This window comes from Tachypleus tridentatus, chromosome 13 (genome assembly GCF_004210375.1).
Source record: "Tachypleus tridentatus isolate NWPU-2018 chromosome 13, ASM421037v1, whole genome shotgun sequence".
Classification (NCBI taxonomy): domain Eukaryota; kingdom Metazoa; phylum Arthropoda; class Merostomata; order Xiphosura; family Limulidae; genus Tachypleus; species Tachypleus tridentatus.
In genome coordinates, this window is record NC_134837.1 from 116,103,238 (window position 1) to 116,127,506 (window position 24,269).

General features: G+C 33.7%; 2 long non-coding RNA genes across 4 annotated transcripts in view; one reads left to right on the plus strand and one right to left on the minus strand.

The window, feature by feature from the left end:
* Positions 1-852: 852 nt before the first annotated feature.
* On the minus strand, positions 853-6,160 carry LOC143238357 (uncharacterized). Of its 2 annotated transcripts, XR_013020544.1 has the most exons (3): positions 5,807-6,109; positions 3,201-3,289; positions 853-1,600 (listed from the first exon to the last, which is right to left on the minus strand). It is a non-coding gene; the product is annotated as an uncharacterized LOC143238357 (long non-coding RNA). The 2 variants fall into 2 exon arrangements; XR_013020543.1 differs by lacking the exon at positions 3,201-3,289 and having other exon boundaries at positions 5,807-6,160.
* Positions 6,161-6,277: 117 nt separating this feature from the next.
* The window catches only part of LOC143238358 (uncharacterized), a 38,607-nt gene continuing 20,615 nt past the window's right edge, over positions 6,278-24,269 (plus strand). For both annotated transcript variants that reach the window (XR_013020545.1, XR_013020546.1), the window contains exons 1-2: positions 6,278-6,578; positions 7,905-8,155. This is a non-coding gene — a long non-coding RNA (uncharacterized LOC143238358). The remainder of the gene's footprint in view (positions 6,579-7,904; positions 8,156-24,269) is intronic.

Here is a 24,269-nt window from a genome sequence, read left to right on the forward strand (position 1 = left end):
AGTTCAAATGTTAACTACTGGTTTTCTGTCTTCAACAATCATGCTCAAATCAGATTATATTACAGCTAACAAATAATTTTATTTAGTATGACATTTTATATATTGACCTTAAATTCTGGAATTCTGTTTGTCAAATAAATCATGATCAAAATCAAATAATGATTGTTTAAAATTAAATATTTTATAAACTTGGATTGCTTATCTTTGAATACCATTTTGAATTACAGTGGCTTAAGGAATTATTTAGGCAATTACAAAATTCCCACCAAAAGTGACATTTCTATACAAGAGGAAACATATTGACATTAAATAAATGAAATGTCAAAATTATAAAAAAAAAACTGTAGCAAATGCACTGTGAGATACATATTACTGAAAGTATTAACACATCATTAGTCATTAAAACACTAGTGGGATACAATGTAATATACAAAACAACAAGATATTAGAAACATTTTTTCAAACAATTGTGTTTATTTACACAGACAGGGCAGTTTTGAAAATAAGAGTTGAAACTTTTTAATGGAATATGGAATGTAGAAATAAAAACTGAATTATTATCTTTTTATCAGTAACTAAAACATAGGTTTAGGAATGTCATGTTAGGATTTAGAAAATACCCCAATGATACTACAAACAATAAAAAAAAAAAAGGAAAACAAAGTGTTTACCCCACTCTAACAATCCTCACTGCTTCTTACTTTTGAGAAGGTATACAAGAGTAATTACAATGCAATTGTAGAAAGAGTTAGTGGATAATAAATAAGATGGTGAGGCTGGATCTTTAGAAAACCTTGCCCCAAAACTTTCCAGACCCTGGTATGTCACTATTGAAGAAAGAACTAAAACCAGTAAAATAAAATTGTATTTATTCATGAACAAATACAAAATCTCTGTAATAAAGTGACTGAAATTTTACTTTAAATCATTTAAATTTTTATCACTCACTGAAAACAAGCTACATATGTAATAACAGAGTACAATGAAAAGCAAACACAAATCATATAATGACAAATTATCACTAAAAGTAATTCCTTTGAGCACTGAATTATAGAACAAATCTCAAATAAAGCTCACAAAGTATCAATAAAAAAAAAAAGCTGGTTATGACACAACTTGTAGATAAAAATAATTACAACAATGTAACTTCTAAACATATATAGAAAATACATTAATTACTAACCAACAATGAAGCCACTTTAACAAATGTATTTACCTGATGAAACACAGAACTTAATGAAACTTTGAAAAGAATCATCCTGAGAAACATCCAAAGAATATATTGTTGACTATTCCCTGACAGAACAGCCCTTCACTGGGCAGCTCGCCTAACAAAGGCAGCAAGCACCCCCAATGAAGGACTATTCTGGAAGGGTCCACATTTCATAGAATAAGATAAAGTATCACATATCTCCTTCCACAAGGTGAGAGCAAAGTCACTAGTGAAACATAAGTATGCATATGTTGTGGATAACCCTATAATGTGCAAATGTTGAAGCCTGGAAGTATCACAGATCTTGTAGATGGTCCATCACAATGGCCATGAGATTATTCAAACTACCGCTATAAATACCACTTGTAGAATCGCTACTGGTAAAACCTGGAAAAGTCACAGATCCTACTGAGCATACTATAGTTTGTCAAGGACTACAACAATGACCTTTAAACCTAAATTTATTCTGCCAATGATACATATATATTAACTTATACAGAGTTCAAAGTGTTCCATTTTAAACTTCTCAAAGTGCACCAGTTTCAAATTTGTCATTAAATAACTGAACACTAAAACATTTCTTTTAGTTTATATTATGTATCTAAAAACAAACCTGGTATTGGTAGAATTGTTGACAAATGTGGCAGTGAAAGTTAACATTCAAAACATTTATACCAAAGCTATTCAATGTAATTGTTTTCAAGTTTATCAAATATTGTTGGAGTGTGTTTTTTTTTTGTTTTTTTACAGTATATGTAACAAATCAGTAATAATTGAAATTTACAGGATATAGAGAAATAACCATTTCTGTAACTACATTTTTTCTCATGTAGTCTTTACGTTTCATTATTCTAAAGCAATACTTATTATTCTCTAAGTAGAAATAAACGATTATATAAGATGAATTACTTTTATTTTTTCTAAATTACAACTCTACAACTTAATCAAACAGTAGATTGGAAACAATTCTGACCATCGAAATGTTCATACAACATATATTACAAGACTCTGTTATATTCTAATTTTTAACTGACAAACGAGAATTTTACAATACATATAGTTAATCTAATATTATCATGAATGGATATAATAATGAATTGAAAATGAGACTTTTTAAGCCTATCTATAATTACAGTCTTTACAACACTGTCTGAATAGATTAAACATAGATGTTAAATAATCGAGTAAAATACTTAGTTTACATAGGGCTCATCAAAATACTGCAAGTCTAGCAAAGATACCAAATTTCCTTACAAATAATAATGTTATAAATAAAAGTGTAAACCGCTCCTTTCATTGAACACTAACTGTTCATCCAATACAAAGATAACTATACTATGCGAGGCATAAACGTTACTTTTATTTCCTGCCGACTTCATATATCTTGCTGACCACTTCCTCGTTCACTTTAATTCTCATTCGTAGCATTAAAGCCGAATAGTTGAAGTGGTATACTGCCAAACTCGAACCATTTGTCTTATTGCTTATCCATCTAAAATCAACAACTGTGCTTTACATATATCTCTACAAAATAACTTAATGCTAATATATATAAAATGTACAATCCACAGTAGCGTAACCACAAAAGATCACTCCCCCTATCCATAGAAAGTAACTGAACCCCATAGAGTTATTTTCCTATAATCATAGTTACAACTAGCTGACTGATATCATTAACTAAACAGAATTATGCAACCACCCGTTAGTTCAAACAAATCATATTTAATGTATCTACCCTTGTAAGCAATTCTTAAGTTTGTAAAGCCCAACTGAGCTACCTTTTGTCTCGACCCTCCTCCCGCAATTGCGGGGGCATGCGCTACTGATGATACACACATGTATATTCATAAAATTCTAAAACCAAGAAGGTAATAAAAATTATCATTTGAGAAAAAAATATATTTGTCTCTAAATGATTTGAAATGTTTTTTTTTTTAAGAAGTTACTTTCTAGCATACTTGACAAATGACCTTGATATGCATGTTACCTTAATGAAGATTCTATGACAATCATCTCCTTCAACTTTGCCTCAGCTACCAAGTCAACAGGAAATTTTTGTTTCTCAAATTTGCATCACTGTTCGTAATCAAAACACATTTTAGAGTATACCATGCTGGAAACTTAATGCGAAATATGAAGAGAAACACCAACACATTAACTAAAACAAATCAAAGTGATAATACATAATAATATAAAAATAACAAAATGTGTGTCTGACATTAAACAGCTACACATATAACACTGTCTGAAAAATTTCCTTCAGCCCTCTGCGCATTATTTTTAAAACACGACACTCTCGAATAAAAGTTAAATCTAATAAGCAATGTGTCACTATTGCTCTGTGATTCCTATTTCTTTTTACAATTCTTTTATCATGCTGCAGTTCAGCACTTTCAAGTTTAACAAGTAATTTTCACCCTGGTTTCGCTAAGGACTGCTCTAAAGCAGGCCGGCCTTCCACAGAAACTAGAAGTTTACCTGCCCGAAGGGCGGAGATTTCTGGTATTATTATTATTAATAGTCCGCGGATGTTATAGGAACGATAATAATTCTTCTTGGTACCAGATAATTGAATAAATTGTATAATTATCATTCTAGAAACAAACCCACTTAGCACAATATGAAACACATATATGTAAAATAAATAAACAAGCAACTATAATGTTCACTAAATTTATACATTGAAGAAATGCCTATTGTAATATTGTTAAATGATAATAAAGAATAAATTTGCACATATAAATGAAACCCTTTTCTACTTTATCTCACGCAACGTTTCGAGAAAACGCCTTTTTGTCAGGAGGTCAAGACCATGTTACAATGGTATTAGACTCGGAAATACTATTAGCTAAGTATATGCGGAAGTTTCAGTGTTTTTATTTTCAATGTAAAATAAAATTCGTTTACAACATGTGGTGATACGTGTTTTATTAATATATAGTCTCAAGTCTCTTCAAGTGACAAATTATAGCATTCAACTGTAACCTAACGTATTGTTACGCAAATATGTTCAAATAGTTACACTTAGATAACTTATTGTCAATATCGCTGTGATACACTGCAGATTTATTCTCTATCAATAGTAATAAATCTCTGAAGAAAGCGTACGGTCACAAACCTATATGCCGTATTGGATAGTACACGTTGTACAAGTAGGCTTCGCTCTCCCCATTCTTAAAAACCATAGTTTAAAAAAGTGTTAAACAAATATATATACATTAACGCACGTGCAAAAGTATAGCTTATCGAGAGAAATGGAACAACGTTCTTGCTAGCATTACATTTTAACCGGTTTTCTCTGTTTTTTAACAACCAATTTTAGCTATCAACAATATATTGAAGTATACTTTGTTTCTCGTTTCACACACAAGAAACAGAAGTCAGCTTTCCGTCCCTTGTACGAACTCTAAATGGGTCGGGGGGTTGTGATCTAAACAAATTACCTTTTCCACACATGCCAGTGGTTGTGTCTCACTTCTACTGAAGTACTGTTAGTCTATCAGTGCGTAAGCTGAACTTGTATTTGAAAAAAACAAAACAACACCTATATACGCATCTTAATCACAAACATTATACATGTATATTTTTCTAAATGTATTGGCCATTTGTTTGATGAATTTCTCGCAAAGCTACTCGAAGGTTTTGTGACAGACAAGTGGAAAAGCAGCCAATAAGCTACTTTTTACGAACGAATCGTGATAGCCGGTCACAATGTAGCATCCACACGGCTAAAAATGGCGAGTGTGTTCGAAAGCGGGATTCTAACTCGCGATCCTCAGATTACAGCCGAATATCCTAATGACTAGGCAGGCCATAAAAATACATTGTATCTGTAAAGTACAACAATGCTAACTGAAAACCAGAGGCTAAAAGTAAATCTACGAACGTGTATCAGAAGACATTATACTACTAAAATTTTATTTGAAACCTTAAATACTTCATTTTCTAATATCTTAGACCTGCTTTCCATTATTACTTGGGTAACTGTAATGTACACAGTACATTTAATTTCTCAACTAGTAACATTTAATACGTTACACGTGTTTTAGTTATGTAAAATGGGGTAAAATTAACATATAAAAAAGAACAATCTTAAACACTGTTTCCTCGAGTATTTGTGTATTGCACTCAAGTTCATCAAGCCTGAACAGTTAAACTTTACTGTCCAACTAGAGTTAATGTTATTCATGAACTTGGCTTAATAGACTATCATAACATTTAAAAAAGGCCAATAATTAAATAACTATAGTATTTTTAAATAGTGTCAAAAATCAACAAAATAAAGTTGTACTATTTCACTCAATTCTCATTTTATCTAACACACATTTTAAAGCTAAAAACCACCTCTAGCAGTGTTAATAGTGTGTGTCTCCACCCACTTTCAAAGATTTTAAACAAATAAGTAAATTTGATCTATAATCTTAGTCCTGATACAAAAATAAAAGTAAAATGGGGGAAGGGGGAAGTTCCATAACTTATTGAAAACATAGCACTACACCTGCTACAAAGGTAGCTCAAAACAATCCTAATAAACAAATAATTGTGTGTGAGTGTGTAAAAAGTATACAATGATATCACATAAAAGAAACCTACCTCTCCACAACCATGGCTTCAGAGGGTGGGTACTCACTAATATAAAGTACGCTGAAGTCATTAACATAAAAGTATTCTTAGTGCAATCTTTTAACATAAAGACAAACGTAATTTCTGCAAAGCATGTATTACTATTTTTCTCTGTAGACTCTACATAACACTGGCAATGATCCGTTTATCTGTTGAGTTGACTCATTTTATATACTCTTTCCGTGCTAAAGAAAAACGGGTGTTTACTAAACTTAACAGTTTCACAGAATCTCACCACTACACGTAGTCCAAGGATACCCCGACTAAGGCAAGAAACACGTGCAGGTGGTGTAACCCTCAACGGGAAGCGGCGCCACACTCCCAAACCTCATCATACATTTCCGTAGCTGCGTCCGCTAGTTCTGTGATAAGAGCAGTCTGGTAACGGAAGTCTTCTTATCACAATCGGACCAAAGCTGAAACAAACCACTAGTCGAGGAAACTGAACACGCCTAGTTGCCTGCTAAAATACGATCAGGAACATAATTCAGTTATATAATTAACAGCTGACAGTCTTAAAAACCTGTGTATAAGGTGAATCTCCGGTTTGTTTCTATTGAACTATGATTTTTATCAATAAACTTGAAAACACGCAAGTCATTATATCTAATTTCTATTGTATTATTATTGCCAGTGGTTACATGTGCGTATTCATTTTGACTCGACGTTCGTCTGACATTCTTTTTACAAGAAAGTGTCAAACTGTCACAACTGAAGACAAATTGTATTTAAGCACAATCTTGTAAGTCGACAAACTATAACAACATTTTTTTAACAATGTCCTTTTACTATACTTTAAAACCATGTCCACCGAAACCAACGTGTTTATCGTTCCTAATTTTGAACTGATAAACTACAGAGAACGCAACTATTCAACAGCCAACTTTTTGACAACTAATCAAATAGTTTAATTTGTTAGTCACTCGTATACGAACCCTAAGTGCGAAGCGTGATTTTACGACAATAAGGTGCAAACCACTTGATTCGCAGTTCGTCACGTAAACCACCAGATCACGTTCGGTCGAGGCTGTGATGAAATATAGTTTTAATAATACTGCTGAATCTAACATTAGCTGATTTTTGCGTTTGTTAAGGAACTCTCACTACTACTGCCTACAGCTTTCACTACGTACTATTAGCTAAAATCGATTAAATGAAAGAAAACTGTGACAGGGAAGATAAGAAAAATTCTACAACTTAAGTGGAGAAAAACTATCATTACTGAACATATTTTTCACATTTTAATCAACAAAAAATTTGAAAACTAAAACGGTACATAAGCATAATTTCCAATTGAGACAAAATTGCTTCTTGAAAGTTTCAGACACTGTATATGCTACATTTTGCAAAACACTGCATAAAAACAATCTTCGGAAACCTCTTTGGGTTATTCTTGCCTTTTGCTGAAATCATTATAAAAAACTAACTTTTTCTTCTGTTCTAAATAGTTAATTTTGATGCTAAAATCGTAAGCGAGCGTACAGAAGTTACCATGTACTGGTGGCAACCACTGATATCGGCAAAAATATTTCTGGTGGGGTGAGAATTAGGGTGAGTAGTGTGAAATTGTGTAGTGAATAAAAAAATTCACATACGTATACTTAATGAATAAATAAAGACTTATGTTTCTCATTTCCTCAGTAATTTTCTAGTAAAGTGGTATAAATACCACTTCTGAAACTAAATCTCATAAAAGCTAAACGGTGAAGATAATAACTTTGAGACTGTTTATATAATTTTATCATGAAATGAGATGCACCAGAATACAACCATATTTTATTAATTACGCTGCATCAACAACCAGACAGCAATACATTATTAGTTCCTACAGTGGTATAAAAAGTCCTACTATTTCCCAAAACAGTGTCATAGTAGCATAATCCCTATAGTAGTAACTGTGTGTATGGTACCTCCAGAATAGTAAAATACACATCAAAAACAAAGTGGCTAAATAAGTTGTGTAGCTGCTTAACAAAACACTACTCAGGGGAGATAACCAATAGATTGAAATGGACATCAGACTTTAAATAATGGGATGAACAAATCTGATGGATTATTACTTTTACAGGTGAATTCAAGTTTAAACTGTTGGCAGCAAGCAATGGTAATTTAAAGACAGAGAGAATGATGGTATCACAGTCAACATTTAGCAAAGCACTCGAGGAAATCAATAAAAGTGCTGGCTATATCTCACCTGTAACTTTTGGAAATCTGCACAATACTGATGGCACCCTGACTGTTGACATGTACAATTAAAATCTTATCCATCCTATCAATACCCTCAAGAAAGAGATCTACTGGGCAGGGATTTACGTTCAGGTAAGAAAATGATCCCAATAATACAGTAAATGTGTTGAATTTATACCTGCAAAAAAAAAAAAAATCATTGGTGAGGCATTTATAACCATAACACAAAGTCCTAATATGAATATTATTAAGGTTGGGTTATATATATGGAAACTATAAAGGTCAAATGGCAAATAGATTTGCTTTTATTTTGTAATTTATCTAATAATACATGCACTAACAGTAAATTGGTCATTTAGTTGCAATTTCTCCTTGTTCATGACCCAGCATCCTGGAAGTACATTGCCTGTACATTCTAATAATTATATATTTACAATACTGCATACTAAAACCCACATCTAGGAAGTACCACAGAAGCAAAATTTGCAGATCAATAATTTTGAAACTTCATTTCTAATATTTTCTCAAACTATCACAAAATCTGCTTTTATAACTTATGATTTTTAATGAAAACTAACAATTCAAAATTATTAAAAGAACAAAATTCTTACTCTTGAACCCAATGTGCTTTCATGAATGAACCTTTCAAAAGTTATTATAGAGCAGTACAACTAAGTTTCATAAAAAAAGTTTTTCAATGGTCAGTTAATGTAGTATTAAGTACACTTTCATATGTTAATACTTTTACTGCACTAAAAATTTATTCCAGATAGGTACTTACCTCCTCTAACACAAATAGTTATATTCTCATTTAGTTATGCCCTCTACATGCAGAAATATTTTCACATGCCACAAGCCTTGAGCTCCCACATAACCTACATTCAATATAATTCCACTGCATCTTGCAATAACCCTCTACCAATAGGAGTGCAACACTGCTCTTCTACACATGTGACTCCTTCTATTCAGTTCTACTAAACTATCACTTTGAGTTTTGAGAGAAAATGGAATCACTGGTTTTCAATGAGGAGGAAGAATGGGAGGTGTGAGGTGACGTAAGTATCTATTAGAAATACATATTTAGTCTAGAGTAATAACAGTACATTACCTCCTCCCACATAAATAGCTAGAATTCCAAACTGAATAGGTGGAGGAACCAATATTGCAGGAGAGCATCCTTTGAAAGCATCCAAAGAACACTCTAAAAGAGAAGATCCTCACATTAGATCATATGTGGGAGACTGCACCACTTCTGTACCAGGTATACTCTTTACTCATTGTGGATAGAGATGATGCAGATATGGGTATAAAATAGGAGGAGTACATCCAAAAGGAAGAGAACAATGATGTATAGTGATCCAGACCACAATATCTGAATCCCAATTCCACAGATTACATAAATATGAGTGAGAGTAAAAAGGATGTGCCCTTAAGTGCAGAATGTGTAGGGGAAGATGGACCATGTGCAGCATCTGGGAGTAGGAAAGAGGATTGCACCATGTTCACCTTAAGTTCAGTAGATCAGAGTGAAATCTCGTACACACTGATCTGTGAATGGGACATATGATAGAAATATGGTAAATAGTTTGATTAATTAGAGGACATACATCTTAATGATCAGCATATGAAAGATGTCCCTGTAAACACTCCTACTCAAAACCAATAATGAGAGTAACCATCCCAGCACAAAAACCTCCTCAGTATATAAAAATCATCAAGAGACAGCAAAAGTGGAAGAACCGAAGTAGTCTGCAATTACCATCACCATGGCCCACAATATGGGTGGAGTGAACAAGAGTATAATTAAGTAAAGGAGAGAAGACATCTCCTTGGACAAATCAGTACAGAGATGAAGCATCAGGTTGGTGGATATCATCTCCACCAGCAGAACACTACCACCATACTTTTAAACTGAATGATTTCACATTCCAGTGGCTTGGAATTGGGAAATGGTAAGGACACTCATACTCCACTGGAAGAAAAAGGATGGGAATATATGGTGAAGAATCTGAAGGAATGTCAACACTAGGGACAGTGCAACAAGTCACGATAAAAATTCTATTTTGAAAAGCAAACTAAACTTGATTTACTTAATCAAAGAAATGGCAAGGATGGGTACATTAATGATGCAAATCAATATTGCAAGGAAAACCTACAAGTAATCTTGTGGAGCCCTCCCTCTCAAAGATGAGCTGAGTGGCCATGGGAGTTACAAATATGAAGTCAACATGACCTGACAGTGTGGATTTGACTGTATGAAGTATACCTGGCCAGGCACCATTACTACAGTGTGGGATCCATACAGGAAAAAGGAAATATCCCTGAAAACTAAGAGGTATACAAAAGATAACTTATTCAGTCACATTCTCACCAAAGTCTGAAAAATAACCATAAGTGAAAAACAATAACATAATGATGTAAAAAAGCAATCTCATGCAGATAGTGAGAGATGAATGTATGTGTTGTGGTCCACATACCAAACTGAAAAATTTCCTCCAAGAAGTGATTGAGATGAGATTTTAGGGAAAATATAAGGTATCTATTATGATAAGAAGACAGCTGTAACAGAAAAAAGATCCAAGGTTCAACCATAATGTGAATGAGAACAAGTGCTATCTTGTTGAGTGGTATGAGCCACCACCATAAAATTGTCAGAATGAATTATAAACAGATGATGTGGCAAGATGAAGAAAATGACCCAAAGCACAATGTATGGTCAGAAGCTCCAGGAAGTTAATACTGTAAGATTGTTCAGCCAGAAACCATAGACCTGAAGCGTCATGCTCATCAACACAAACACCCCAGCCCTGGAGGGAAGAGTCCATGAAAATTTGCAAATCCAAGTATATGGTAAAAGTGGAACACCTGCCAGTGTGCGAGCCCTGTCCAACTACCAATACAGATTGTTGAAAAGGTAAGAAGGAAGAGAAAAAGGAGCCCTAACAGATTCCACACAAGGTTCCATTGGTCATGCAGGGCTCACTGAAGAGACCACATATGCACCAAATACAAAAGGATAAGGGCCTCCAAAAGCAAACTTATCTGAAGCCCATGGAAGATGAGGTGTGCTAACATCTTCAATCAACTGACAGACAAAAAAACTCTGCATGCACCTTAAGGGTAATACAAAATATTGAGAGATGATACCATGTAACAAAGAAGGAAGGGGATTAGAAGAAACTGGGGAAAATGAAAAAAACAGAACATACCTGAGAAATCATGCTTTAAAAAAGCCATATTAGACCAAATTGATTGCATGGTAGGGGTTTAGGAAGATATGGCAAAATCAGTGGAGAGGCTGTCAAATTCCTTTTCAGTCCCAACAAGTTTGGCACATCCAAGATGAATATGGTCAACATCATAAGCAGGTTGACTCATATAATAATCAATCTCACAACAGATGAGTCAATAATTCCATAGCCAAGTTACCCCCACCTGCAGCCTGTATAAATGTGCTGGCAGATGGTATTACCTCCAAAGTGGTAACATGGACTTTGGAATTCATTGTTAACACTGAATGAATCAAAGACAACAGAGTTACAGCAAAGAAATGAAATTGAGAAAAAATAAGTGAAGTTCACAAAATGTTTTAAAAATGAAAATGAAATAATGGAAAAAATGCACTAAGTTTAAAGAAAAAGAGAGAGAACTAAAGAGCACAGTAAAAGAGTCTTGATATGAGCAATGCCAAATGAGAGTGAGAGTTTAGTATAATCAAATAAGAGGGAATATCATTGGTTGGATTTGCACTCCTACTGGTAGAAGATTTCTGCATGATAATTTATATGTCAGACAGTTGAACCACATTGAAAGTAGGGTACATAAAAGCTCACGTCTTGTGGCATGCAAAAACATTTTTGCATATAGAGAGCAGCACTGAAGGAGAATAGTTATTTATGTGACTGAAGTAAATTTTACCTATCAGAAGTATAGACTTCTTAAGTCATTAATTCACTTTTTAGTCATTAGATGTAATGTTAGATTCACTTTCACAAGTAAAGATTTTAATGATCATTATGTTTAGTGTTTGTATTATCAATTTTCATAATAAGCGATTTTTCATCGTGACTATTCATAGTATTAAATCAACATTCATCAGGTTTTGATTTTAATATGTTCATTACACACGATAATTGATCCATTTTTACACTTTAATATTTTCAATCATGAAGCATCATCAGTTTGAAAACTTCATTAAAACAGCTTAAAATTCCTACTTGCACTCATTCAATTTTCACAAAGATTTAATTTTAATATGTTCATTGCACATGGTAGTTGATCTATTTTTTTGTACCTTAATATTTGTAATGATCAAGCATAATAATTAGTTTAAAAACTTCATTAAAACAGCTTAATAAAATTATTACTTGTACTCATTCAACTATCATAACTGAAAATTCCTATGAGCTATAACTCAAAGTTAAAAAAAAAGATGTCAGAAAGTATCACTAATAAAGCAGAGAAAATATTCATGTTAAACATACTTTAAAAAAACAATTTTAAAACATAAAATTGATAAATAAATCATAAACTAAGAAATTTCCTTGCAAAGACAATAATTAAAAGAGCTGTATTCATTTAACACAGGGAAAAAGGCATGTCGGGTTTAAAGTTATTATATTCTATACTGTAAACCAAAATCATAGAAGAGAAACTACATATTTCAGTATCAAAAATGTTAAAATTTGGTTTATGCAACTGTTTAAAGGAGATATGAAACACCATATTTACACTATTGTAGAAGACTAATTTATAGTAAAGAATGAATTACTTATTTCCGTATCAAATTTAGTTTATGCCATTGTGTAGAAGAGGTACAAAACACTATACTTGAACCATTGTGCAAGACAATACTAAAGAGTGTAACTTATAGTTACAAATGTTTATAATATTATTATAATTGGGTTTATTTGCTTCATAAGTACTAGATTTAACTAAATTTGTTACTTTGACTTTGATGTTAAACCAAAGCAAGCTAATCCACAGCCAATGGAAGGCAAGACATGCTGGTACCTTCACCCAATTGTGAAGCAAAGTGCTCAGCATGAACTCTAACATCTGGAAAGGATGAAAAAAAACTGTATATGGAGAAGAAGAACTATCATGCAACAAAGAAGGATGGATATCACAGGAAATTGAAGAAATGGATAAAACATCACAAACCTGGGAAATCATGTCTAAAAAGGCCATGTTAGGCCTAACTGATTCTAAAGATTGGACATGGGAAGACACACCAAAATCCAATGGTGGAAAAAGACTATCAAAACCTTCACTGGCCCCAACAGGTTCACAAACTATTAAATTTATGAGTATGAAGCCTACAAAAATTACCAAAAACAAAAAAAAACATCTGAATGCAGGTATTGCCAAATGAGAAGTTAGGTAGAATTGAACAGAGGGAAGTCACATGTATAGTGATTAATATGAAAATTAATTATAGTATGGCACATTTTATGCAACCCAGAATACTTTTGTTACAGTGACTCAGTAACACACATTTTACAGAACCCAGATTAATTTTACTATAATACTTACCTCATTCAACCTAGATTTACCTCACTAGAGTAAAACATGTCTTACACAACCCTAGTTAAGTTCAGTAGAGTAAAACATGTTATAAACCCAGATTAATTTCAAGACAGTAAACACATCTTATGCAGGCAAGATTAAATTTCACTACAGTAAAATTCATCTCTTACAGCACAGATTAACTTCACAACAGTGAAATATATTTTATGCAGCCCAGAGTAATTTTACAACAGTAAAACACATTTTATACAGTCCAAATTATAGTTTATAACAGTAAAACCCAGATTAACTTCATTACCATAAAATACAGCTTATACAGTCAAGCTTAAATTTCACAAAAACAAAATGCATTTTTAAAACCCAGATTCATTTCACTACAGTGAAACTCACCTTAAACAACCAAGATTAATTTCACTATGGTAATATGCATCTTACATAACCCAACTTCTAGTTTTCAACCATAAACAAATTCTAGAAACCAATGGTACCAAGATTCTAAGAAACAATGCAAATTTTAAATAAAAGTGAATCATATAACACAGCATTTTGAGCAATGTGCAAGAATCATAAAAGAAAGAAAATGCACAACATTACTGAATAAATACTCTATTTTACAAAAATAAATCTTTTCCCCTTATTACAAAACAAAGTATAACTTCTGTACATTTATATTTTGAAATACATAAAGGTTCTAATACTTCTATAATGACTTTCTAATTTATTAAAATAATTATATGAAATATTTTGCAAGGATCATATGATGATCCAGCACATGGGGCATTATAGTAATGAACTAACATTTATTAAACAGACTTTGTATCTTACAAAGAAATAAAAAAACCAACTAAAACAATAAAACCAACAATACAAAGTTAATTTAATGAAAAAATGCAAATTTTTCTTTAATATCAATTATGGTATTAGCTTATACTCATTTCATAAACATTACACTCAATGTGTCTTCCATTTACAATAACTCAAGTGTAGAAGCCAAATAATGAAAACCTTTGATTATAAACCAGTTTTCTACAATTGGGTTTGTGGTGAATGAAATATTAATTATTTCCATTTCCACGGTAGAATAGTACATAAATTTCTTTTAAACCTTTTAAAATAAATACCTAGCTTGTGAATCCAGTAATTAATACAATACAAAATACCAAGTCTTGCTCTATTCATTACCACATGCCTGATACTGAAAATTGTATATCAAAAGAGTAATTAAAAGGCATAGAAACAGATGTTTGGTCCTTTTGAAAAGTGTACCCTTTGGTCCAGATGCAGGAATGGATTACATAACAGGATCTGAGGCTTAAATAAAAGATTATCAGGAATATACTTAAGAGCAACATGTGTGCTGGTTGGACCTATGGAAATGCTTTAAGGGAAATATGAATTATATAATAAAGATTGGCTCCAGTTAAGCACTTAATGATGTTTGAGATGAATACAAAAATCTTCATTAAATATATTAATTAATATTAACTTCTTATCAAATTAAACTACTTATTGAAAACTAAAAATCAGTTTGGTAATGAGTATAGCTAATTAAATACAAGTTTCTTATGTTCTTAATTTTAATGTTAGAATGTATTATTTCTTCAATTGTGTACCCTCACTGTTAACCTCATTAAACCTAAACCTACATAGTGGTGATGTAGCTAGGGAATATGGGATTAAACCAAAGGATAGGATAGCTAAGACAATGATGAAATTGAAAATAGGAGATTTACAGCATAAGATAAAATCATAAAATATAAGAAAACTTAATGTATAAGAACAAATCTTATTAGAATTTTAAAACTGACTACATGTTTTAGTGTTCTTACAGTACCATCCTTCAAAGTGAAGTAACATTAAGTGCAAAATACTCATGTTGTCATACCATTATGATATAGGTTAAAGACTTCAGGATTCAAGAAATATGAAACCGTGGGAAATTAAAATATTTAATCAATCATGTAGATATTGATTTCCTGGGTAATTGTTTCTAGTTTTAAAAAAACATTCATTTTTGCCTGTTTAATACTATTCCATATCCAGTGTAATGAGGCCTTTCATGCAATACCAGTGTTCATCACATTATAACCTGTTTCATTGACATGTTCGGGCAAGGCATAAGGAGATATTTCATTAAACTTATATAAGCCATATATTCATTTATTCTAAATACTTTGTTTCTTTTCAGTTGTTCAGTGTATTTCATATTACAATCACAGTATGCTTCATAAATACTAGATTTATCTAAATTTGTTACTTTGTCTTTGACCGATGTGATTATATTATTAATTTTATTTATTGGTTTAAAAACAGGACTACTACTATTCTTAAGTTGTATAAGAGCCATTTTATCTAATAACTGAAATTAATTTTAAAAATAAGAATTTCAGAAAGATAAATACAGTACATCAAAAATCAGGCATAGTTTTATTATTCTAACTGTAAAATATTTTATTTTACACTAAGAATAAGCAACAAATTAATATCAGAATGTTTTTAAAAAAGGATTTATTAGAAATTTCACAAGATGAACAGAATTAGAATTGCAATCTGAAAATGATAGGCCTAAACTTTCATAACTGATAGTTCTGAACTCTAAGCATCTGACTCAACACAAGAAATTAGGGAAAAGAACCAGAAAAGAAAATCACCAACTGTGATTAATATCAGGTCATCCATATAATATAAATATGCTTAATTATCAGGTCATCCATAAAGTAATGTTCAATTTTAGGTTCAGAAAAAGAAAAAAGGATTTCAAATGCTTTAATGTTATTCAATCAATAATGTATGTTCCATGATTATTAATTACTTTTTGCCAACAATTCACAAGCTTCTGAATGCCACTTCTATAAAATTCTTTGGGTTTGGAGGAAAAGAATGTAGAGAGGGTAGTTTTGGTTGGTTGGTTTGGTGTTTTATTGTGTAAAGCAACTAGGCTATCTGCACCAAACATCCAGTAAAAAGTTAAAATTAAAGTAAACTTATTAAAAGGAAATTAAGGTAAAACAAAGTTTAATATTTGAATTAAAAACATAAATAGTATTAAATCCAATTTTTACATCTAGTCTGCAGTGGTAAAAGAAAAACTACAGTAATACAAGTTGTAAAAGACTTTCTGGAGCATAATTGTGATTATCATAACACACCAGGATAACTAATGGGTAAGTTAGAAAAAACAGCATTAGTCACCTGAAGTTGGCCTTTACAGTACTGGTTTTGAATTATTTGATGTCATGGCTGTTTTCAGAAAGTAAAGTTATACAAGTTTCAAATGACTTGTAGCAAAATATTAGTTATTATAACTTGCCAGGATCACTAACAGACAGTTCAAACAGCAGCATTAGTCACCTGAAGTTGGCCTTTCCAGTCCTGGTTTCGAGTTATTTGACATAACAGCCATTTTCTAATTTTAAATTGAACTTGATGTACTTTGGTTCTTAAAAGGGAATCACATTGAAAAATGTCTAATGTATAAATCAAAAACAACTCAAGTATCATTAAAAAGATTAATGGCCTTTAAAAAACTAAAAACATTTCTAAGGTAGACAGTGTAACCATCACCAATAACACTGTCTAATATTATGGATAAACCTTGGGACAGAACATGTTTAAAATGGTGCCATCATTGAGAGTCATAATAACAGCAAGAAAGTAATATGTGGCATATTTTGACATGAGTGTTACACAGAAAATACATTAGTGCATCAGTCTCAGCTAAAAGAAAATGATGACTTATAAAACTGTCTCAAACTTGTAATCTAGTTAGAACAACTTCCTCTTTCTGATCCTTATGAAAGCAAAACAGCCAAAGTCCAACAGAGGGTTTTATTTGGAAAAGCTTTTTTTTCACGTTGCTCACTCCTAGTTGACTGCCAACTGGCACAGAGCCGAGCCTTGAATACAGAACCATAGTCCATGTATGGAACAGGCACAGCAGTGATAGTGCCAGAACAGACAGATTCAGCTGCAGTGTTGGTGAGCCTGTTCTTGCCGATGCCAACATGGCCTGGCAACCAGAAAAGCTGGATAGAAGTAGATGTTGAATATTGGAGAGAACAGAGTGAGAACTAAAGTGAAGCTATTCCAGGGCCAGTAGAGAATTAAGCAAGTCAGTATAAATAGTGCAATTTGAGTACTGCTAAGCTTCTATGTGATCCAGGGCAAAGGAAATGGTGTCCAGTTCAGCAGTAAGCATAGAAGATGTAGACGGGATTCTGAATGCAACCGCCAAACCACAACAAACCATGACAGAGCCTACAGAGTCACCTGATTTTGAACCATCTGTACAAATAGGAATAGAAGGATGGTTCCAAAGATGTTCAGCAAATAACAAACAGTATTTCCAATCAAAAGTGTCTGCTTTTCTCAGATTACTCAAAGATAGGTCACATTTGAGGACTGTAATAAGCCATGGCGGGGTGGACTGACAAGTGGATACAGCAATGGATATGAAGGGCCAAAAGGAGCAATGGCAAATCATCTGTTCTGAAAAAAGCATGGTCTCCTGAGAAAAAACACAACCCCAGGTGGGATGCTTTGGTAAGGAACAAAGTTTCAAAGCATACAGTAAAGACAGTTGCAAACAGCAGAGGTGCAGAGGAGGTTCATGAGACTCTGTTTATAAACTCTGAACTGGAGAAGTATGGAAAGCCCCGATGCAGAGCCAAAGTCCCTGATGATGAATGGGGTCCAGTCTTCAAGGCCGAGGTCCTGGCAGAGCCATAGACCAGTGATCCATAGTCTAGAACATCGATTCACTCCCCAAGTGATGGAAGAGGGGGCACCGAGGATGTTCAGTGCTCTTTTACATTTGAACCACAGCTGCTTGATGTGTGGTATAAAGGTCAGATTACAGTCAAAGATAAGCCCCAAGAACTTTGTCTCAGGGACCACAGGTAGCACAACTTCACTGATATGAGAGTTCAGGATCAGGATGAATACTCTGTTGGCAGCAAAAGTGCATGCAAACAGTTTTAGTGAGAGAGAAGTTGAAACCGTTTGCTGTAATCCACTTCAGTAAATGATTAAGGGCAGTCTGAAGCTGCCACTCAATATACCTCATGTTCGATGACTGGAATGCGACGTGAAAATTTTCAACATAGAGGCCGTTTGCAACAGCCCATTTGTTCAGTGATGATATTAACCTTTATACTGAAAATTGTGACACTCAAAATATAGTCCTGAAGGACTCCAAGTTCCTGTAGAAAAGAACTGGAAAGTGTTGAAACCCACACAAACTTGAAATCTCCTATCCATTAAAATATTTCAATAAAAATCGGCAAATGTCCATGTAACCCATATGCAAAATGCCATACCTCCTATTTGTATCATAAGCTTTCTCAATATTAAAGAATATTGATACAAGATGTTATAATTTGAAAAAGGCTTCTCTGACTGACATTTCAAGTTGAATCTAGAGGTCCATGGTGGAGTGCTGTCATCAGAACCAACACTGGGTGGTTGAGGGTAGTTTTGACATCTTCATGTGTTCCAAGCTCTTTTCCATCTAGATAATTCTGCAAACTTCCGAATGGATGATAATCAGATGGGGCAAGATCTGAAGAACAAGGAGGATGTGGAAGTTTTTCTCAATCTCGCTCTTCAATATTTGCAGATGTGATCCTTGCTGTATGGGGCCGTGCATTATCCTGGTGTAACACAACACCTTTAGGAATGATCAAAGCAGGCTTCTTTTCTTTCAGTGCAACATTCAAGCCCTCTAATTGTTAACAACAGAAGTCTAATGTAATCATTACATTGAGTGGCAGCAACTCAAAAGTGGATCATACCAACAATATTCCACCAAATCCTTAAGAAGACTTTCCATTTTGGGCTGTGCTTTAGCCAGTTTACCTGCACTGAGCCATTGTCTGTGGTGCTTAACATTTTATAATGTATCCATTTTTCATATCCAATCACTAACCTGTTCAAAAAAGTTGATTTACATTCACAAGAGTGCAGAGAAGTGCAAATGTCCACTTTTGTTCTAAGATTGGCTTCTGTCAAATCATGGGGGACCCATATTCCATGTTTTAACACCTTTCCTAGCTGTTGCAGATGACGGTGAACTGTTGAATGGGTTGAATTAAGTTTCTGTGCTAGTTCTTCAACTGTTACAGCACAATCTTCATCAAGAGCATTCAGCAGCAAGTCATCATTAAACTCAACAGCATTACCTGAATGAGACGCATCACTTAAGCTGTAGTCACCTGATCTGAACTTCTGAAACCTACTTCAACATTTTCTTTCATTGAGAGACTCCACACCATAAACACCTTGAATGTTTCATGTAGTTTCGGCTGCACTATTGCCTTTTTTAAATTCATAAAGCATCACTTGCTAAATGTGCTCCTCAGACACATTCATCTTCATAAGGGTTTATTTGATTAATGCTCTGAAAAAGCGGAGTTGGATTAGTTTCTTTTATTTGTCTGAACATTTTTATACATGTCCTACTACATATTTTAGTCATTAAAGCCTTCTGCAAAGACAGAAATGACGATGCACCTTCTGTATTAAATTTTTGAACATTACTTATGGGATGACCTGATAATACAACACTTCCATATTCTCTGATTAATTAAAACTCACACGTCATGAGCTCTAACCAGGTTTCAAACACATCCAGTCTAAAACTATTCATTCTTGAGCACTTGGATTATGCAGTCTCTGTACTTTTACTTTTTAAAAGATGATGATATTATAGAACAGTTATTGGCTTTGGACAAATATATTATCACCTTATTTATTAAGTGTGACAGAATGATTTGCATAAGATCATAGCAACCCTTATTAGCATATCGGTATATGAGAGCCAACTAACACGACTATAGATCCCCCCCACCTAAAAAGCATATACACATGTAGGAAGGATTTGGGGAGAAGTATACAACAGTTGCTTATTGTATTTAACTTTTTACATAGTCTACATTCTTCTGATAAAGCACTGGAATTTTTTGACCTGAAAGAGTCACACATTCTTTGCATGTTGATTGTGGTTCATACAATCTGTTGGCTTTTGATTCACAAATTAGAACCCCCTTTTCTAATATTCCGCATACAGCCCGAGTAGGATTATAATTAAATCTAAAATGGTATTAGTTGGTATCTTAGATGAATAAACCTAAAAGACAGTTCAACCTAATAGTAGAGGAAATGATAAATAAAATATATAAACATAATGATAACCTTAAAAAAAAAGAATACCAGCAGCTTACTCCTACACCTTGTCTAAAGATATGATGAATTTAATCTCACAAGTCCAAGATTTCCTGTATATTCTACTTTATCACCCAAACTGACACTAGACACAAGATATATTCCTATTATGATAACCTTACAATAATCAAGTTTGGTTTATTCAAAGTTATAGCCCTACTTTAGTTTATCAAAACAATACAGAAGCAAAAAAAAACCTTAGATACATCTCTCTTTGGCAGAGGTAGTCCCAAAAGATGCAACAGCTTTGTAGTAGCTCTCTTTGAATCACATTTGGTTGAGTATTGACAGCAACACTTATAGCATCCAAAGTTTCTTCATCAGTATACCTACTTACTCTGCTTACCCTGTATAGTACCTCTTTTTATTTATTTTTTCTTATACTTGTTCAGTTACTATAGCATTTTCCATTAGTTCTGGATCTAGTTTTTGATTGAACTTCATAATCTGGCATACTTGACAAGGGAAAACATAACTTTAATGTATTTTGTCATACAAGGTCATTCTAGCGGGCAGTGGGCAGGTCTGGTAGCCCTGTTTTGGATAGAATAAAAAGTTACCCCCCTCAACAAGTCTTTCAACCAGCTGTGGAATGATGTGATGGTAACATGACATCACTGGGCATCCATCTTTCTCATTGAAGTCAATGGCCAGAGTAGAAGAGCTTCTGGATGATCTCAACAGCCACATGTTTAGGACCAGGGTGTGCCATATTGTTATGATGGATTTCAGCTGTGGTCAACCAACTGGGAGAGGAGATTAATGCCACCAGGTTGCAAATGTCTAAGATACACCACATAATGACAACTAATACTCAACCCATATCAATATCCATTTCTTTCACCTCACAGCAGGACAGAGGTGACACGTATGCTACTGGTGCTCCTACCACCAAGTTCCATGGAAGAAACATCACCACCACTGGTACAATGAATGTAAGGAAACTGAGAGCTGCAGGAAAATTGAAAGAGCTTACGAGATGGGCAGGTACTACTAGAACCTTCTTGGACTCTGTGAGCTGCATTGAAAAAAAAAGAAAAGGCAATACTGAAGGAGTGCAAAAGTATAGAAGTCAACAACAAAATTAAAAAACGGTATGAAGAAGGCAAGGGAGACCTTTAATAACAAGAACAACATACTAACTTGTAAAAAAAAAAATGAACAACTATAAAATAAGAGTGAACCACTTCCATCCAACACAAATCAGGAAAATCCCTCATAGAAGAACAAAAGATCTCCATCAGTGGACAAAATATTGCTCAGAACTATACAACCACAAGACCAATGGAAACTGAATGGTACACTGCCCTCAGACAACTGAAGAGGACAATTATCCTATACTTCAGGAAGAAACAGAAAATGCAGTAAGATCACTGAAGAATGGGAAACAAGATGGAGTTGACAATGTACCAGCAGAACTAGTTCAGGCTAGGGGAGAAGCCTTGATCACCACCATCACAACAATCTGCAATAAAATCTGGTAGACAGTAGAATGACCCACCCCTTCGACCCAGTCTATGGTCATCATGCTTCTCAAGAAAGGCAGCCTACAGCTGTACTGAAACTACCAAACAATCAGCTTAATCAGCCATCCAAGTAAAGTCATGTTAAAAATCATATTAAACATACTCAAGCCCAAGCAGAAAAGATCATTGCTGAAGAACAACCAGGGTTTTGAGCAGAACAAAGCACCAAATAAGAGAGCTTCAATATCAGGATCATTTGTGAGAAATATTTCTAACATCAACAAGACCTTAATCATGACTTCAAAGATTTCAAGAAAGCCTTTGATGGGGTATGGAATGCAGCCTTATGGCCAACCATTAGGAAGTAAAACATCAATGTCAATCTCGTTCGAGTCATTAAAAACCTTTATGACAAGACAATAAGTGCAATTCTCATAAACGACAGCATAGAGGACTGGTTTAAAACAACAGTTGGAGTTTGACAAGGATGCCCACTCTCACCCATTTTCTTTAATATCTTTCTAGAAAGGGTTATCACAGATGCTTTGGAAGATCAAGCAGCACCATCAGTAGTGGCAGCAGGCCAATCACTAACCTTTGCTGTGCAGACAACATTGATGGCTTAGCAGGAAAAGTGCAAGAACTAGTCAAATTGGTAGAATTCCTTGACAAACCATCTATAGCTTACAGTATGGAGATCAATACCAAAACATCTGATGACCACCAGCATCAGCATTAAAATCAATGTTCATGACCAGTCTTGAAACAGTAAAAATTTTCAAATACTTAGAATCAATTGTCACAGATGAGGTTTCAAAACCTGAGATAATTTCAGGACTGTGCAAATAACAACAGTTATGGCAAGGCTGAAACCAATATGGAACTATAGCAACATCACTTTTAGTTCTAAAATTAGACTGTCACTCTCCCTAGTCATGTCCATATTTCTGTATGCTTGTGAAATGTGGATCCTCCAAGCAGATCTAAAAAGAATAGAGTTCATAAAAATGAATTATTAAATAAAGATCTTGTGCATCTCATATAAAAGTCATATCACCAACAAAGAGGTATGCAACATGATCCAACAAACTATCAGACAATACAAAGATCTCTTGACCACCATCAAAAAACACAAAATGAAGTGAGACAGTCACATCTCATGGTCATCTGGCTTGGCAATGACCATCTTGCAAGGCACCCTGTGAAGGAAAATAAGGGGAAGCAGACACAAGAAGAGGTGCAAAAATAACATCAAAGAGTGGACAGGTCTGCAGTTCATCAACTCCCAGAGGGCAGTGGAAAACTGGGAAAGGTACAAATCATTAGTGGTACCTCAATGACTCCAGGAGTTAGGAAACAAAGTAACTGTTTTGCTATTTTATGTTATTTTCCTTATTTATAAATGACCAACAGCTGGATGGTCCTGAACTTCAGCTAATACTACAAGTCTTAGTGTTTTAGGATTAGCTGATCTAAGTTAATCATTTTGAATAATTTGTATAAAACACCATAACTTAAAACATAATGCTCTGATTTGCCATTTTTTTCTGGAACTTGTGTAGGATCCATAGGCAAGTCTTCACATATCAGATTAGGATATATGTGTTTATTCATTATCTAGTGACTGCTCTATAGCCAATTATGGCCCCTCCTTAATGCTAAGAGTGGCTTGAAGTTTATTGGGCAACTTAAAGTCTAGGTCAGGAGTTTCATCTGATTGGTCAAGAAAATGTAATAAAACACTGGATAATGAGTCATGTTCTTTTCTATGGACCAGTTAATTATAAATCACTCTGCAATTACATTAAAATGGTAAAACTTGTGCATGACCACTATGAATTCTTTGCCATCCAAGTATATTTAAAATTTGTCTACAGCCCAAACAACAGCTAGACATATCACATAATTCATTTCAGCTGAAATGAGAGTTTTTTTTTGGATATGCAATCATATTTTTGACATATGACAAAACCTAGTTTAACTGCTGAAGCACCTGTAGGAAATAATTATATTCATCTCTCTGAAAAAGC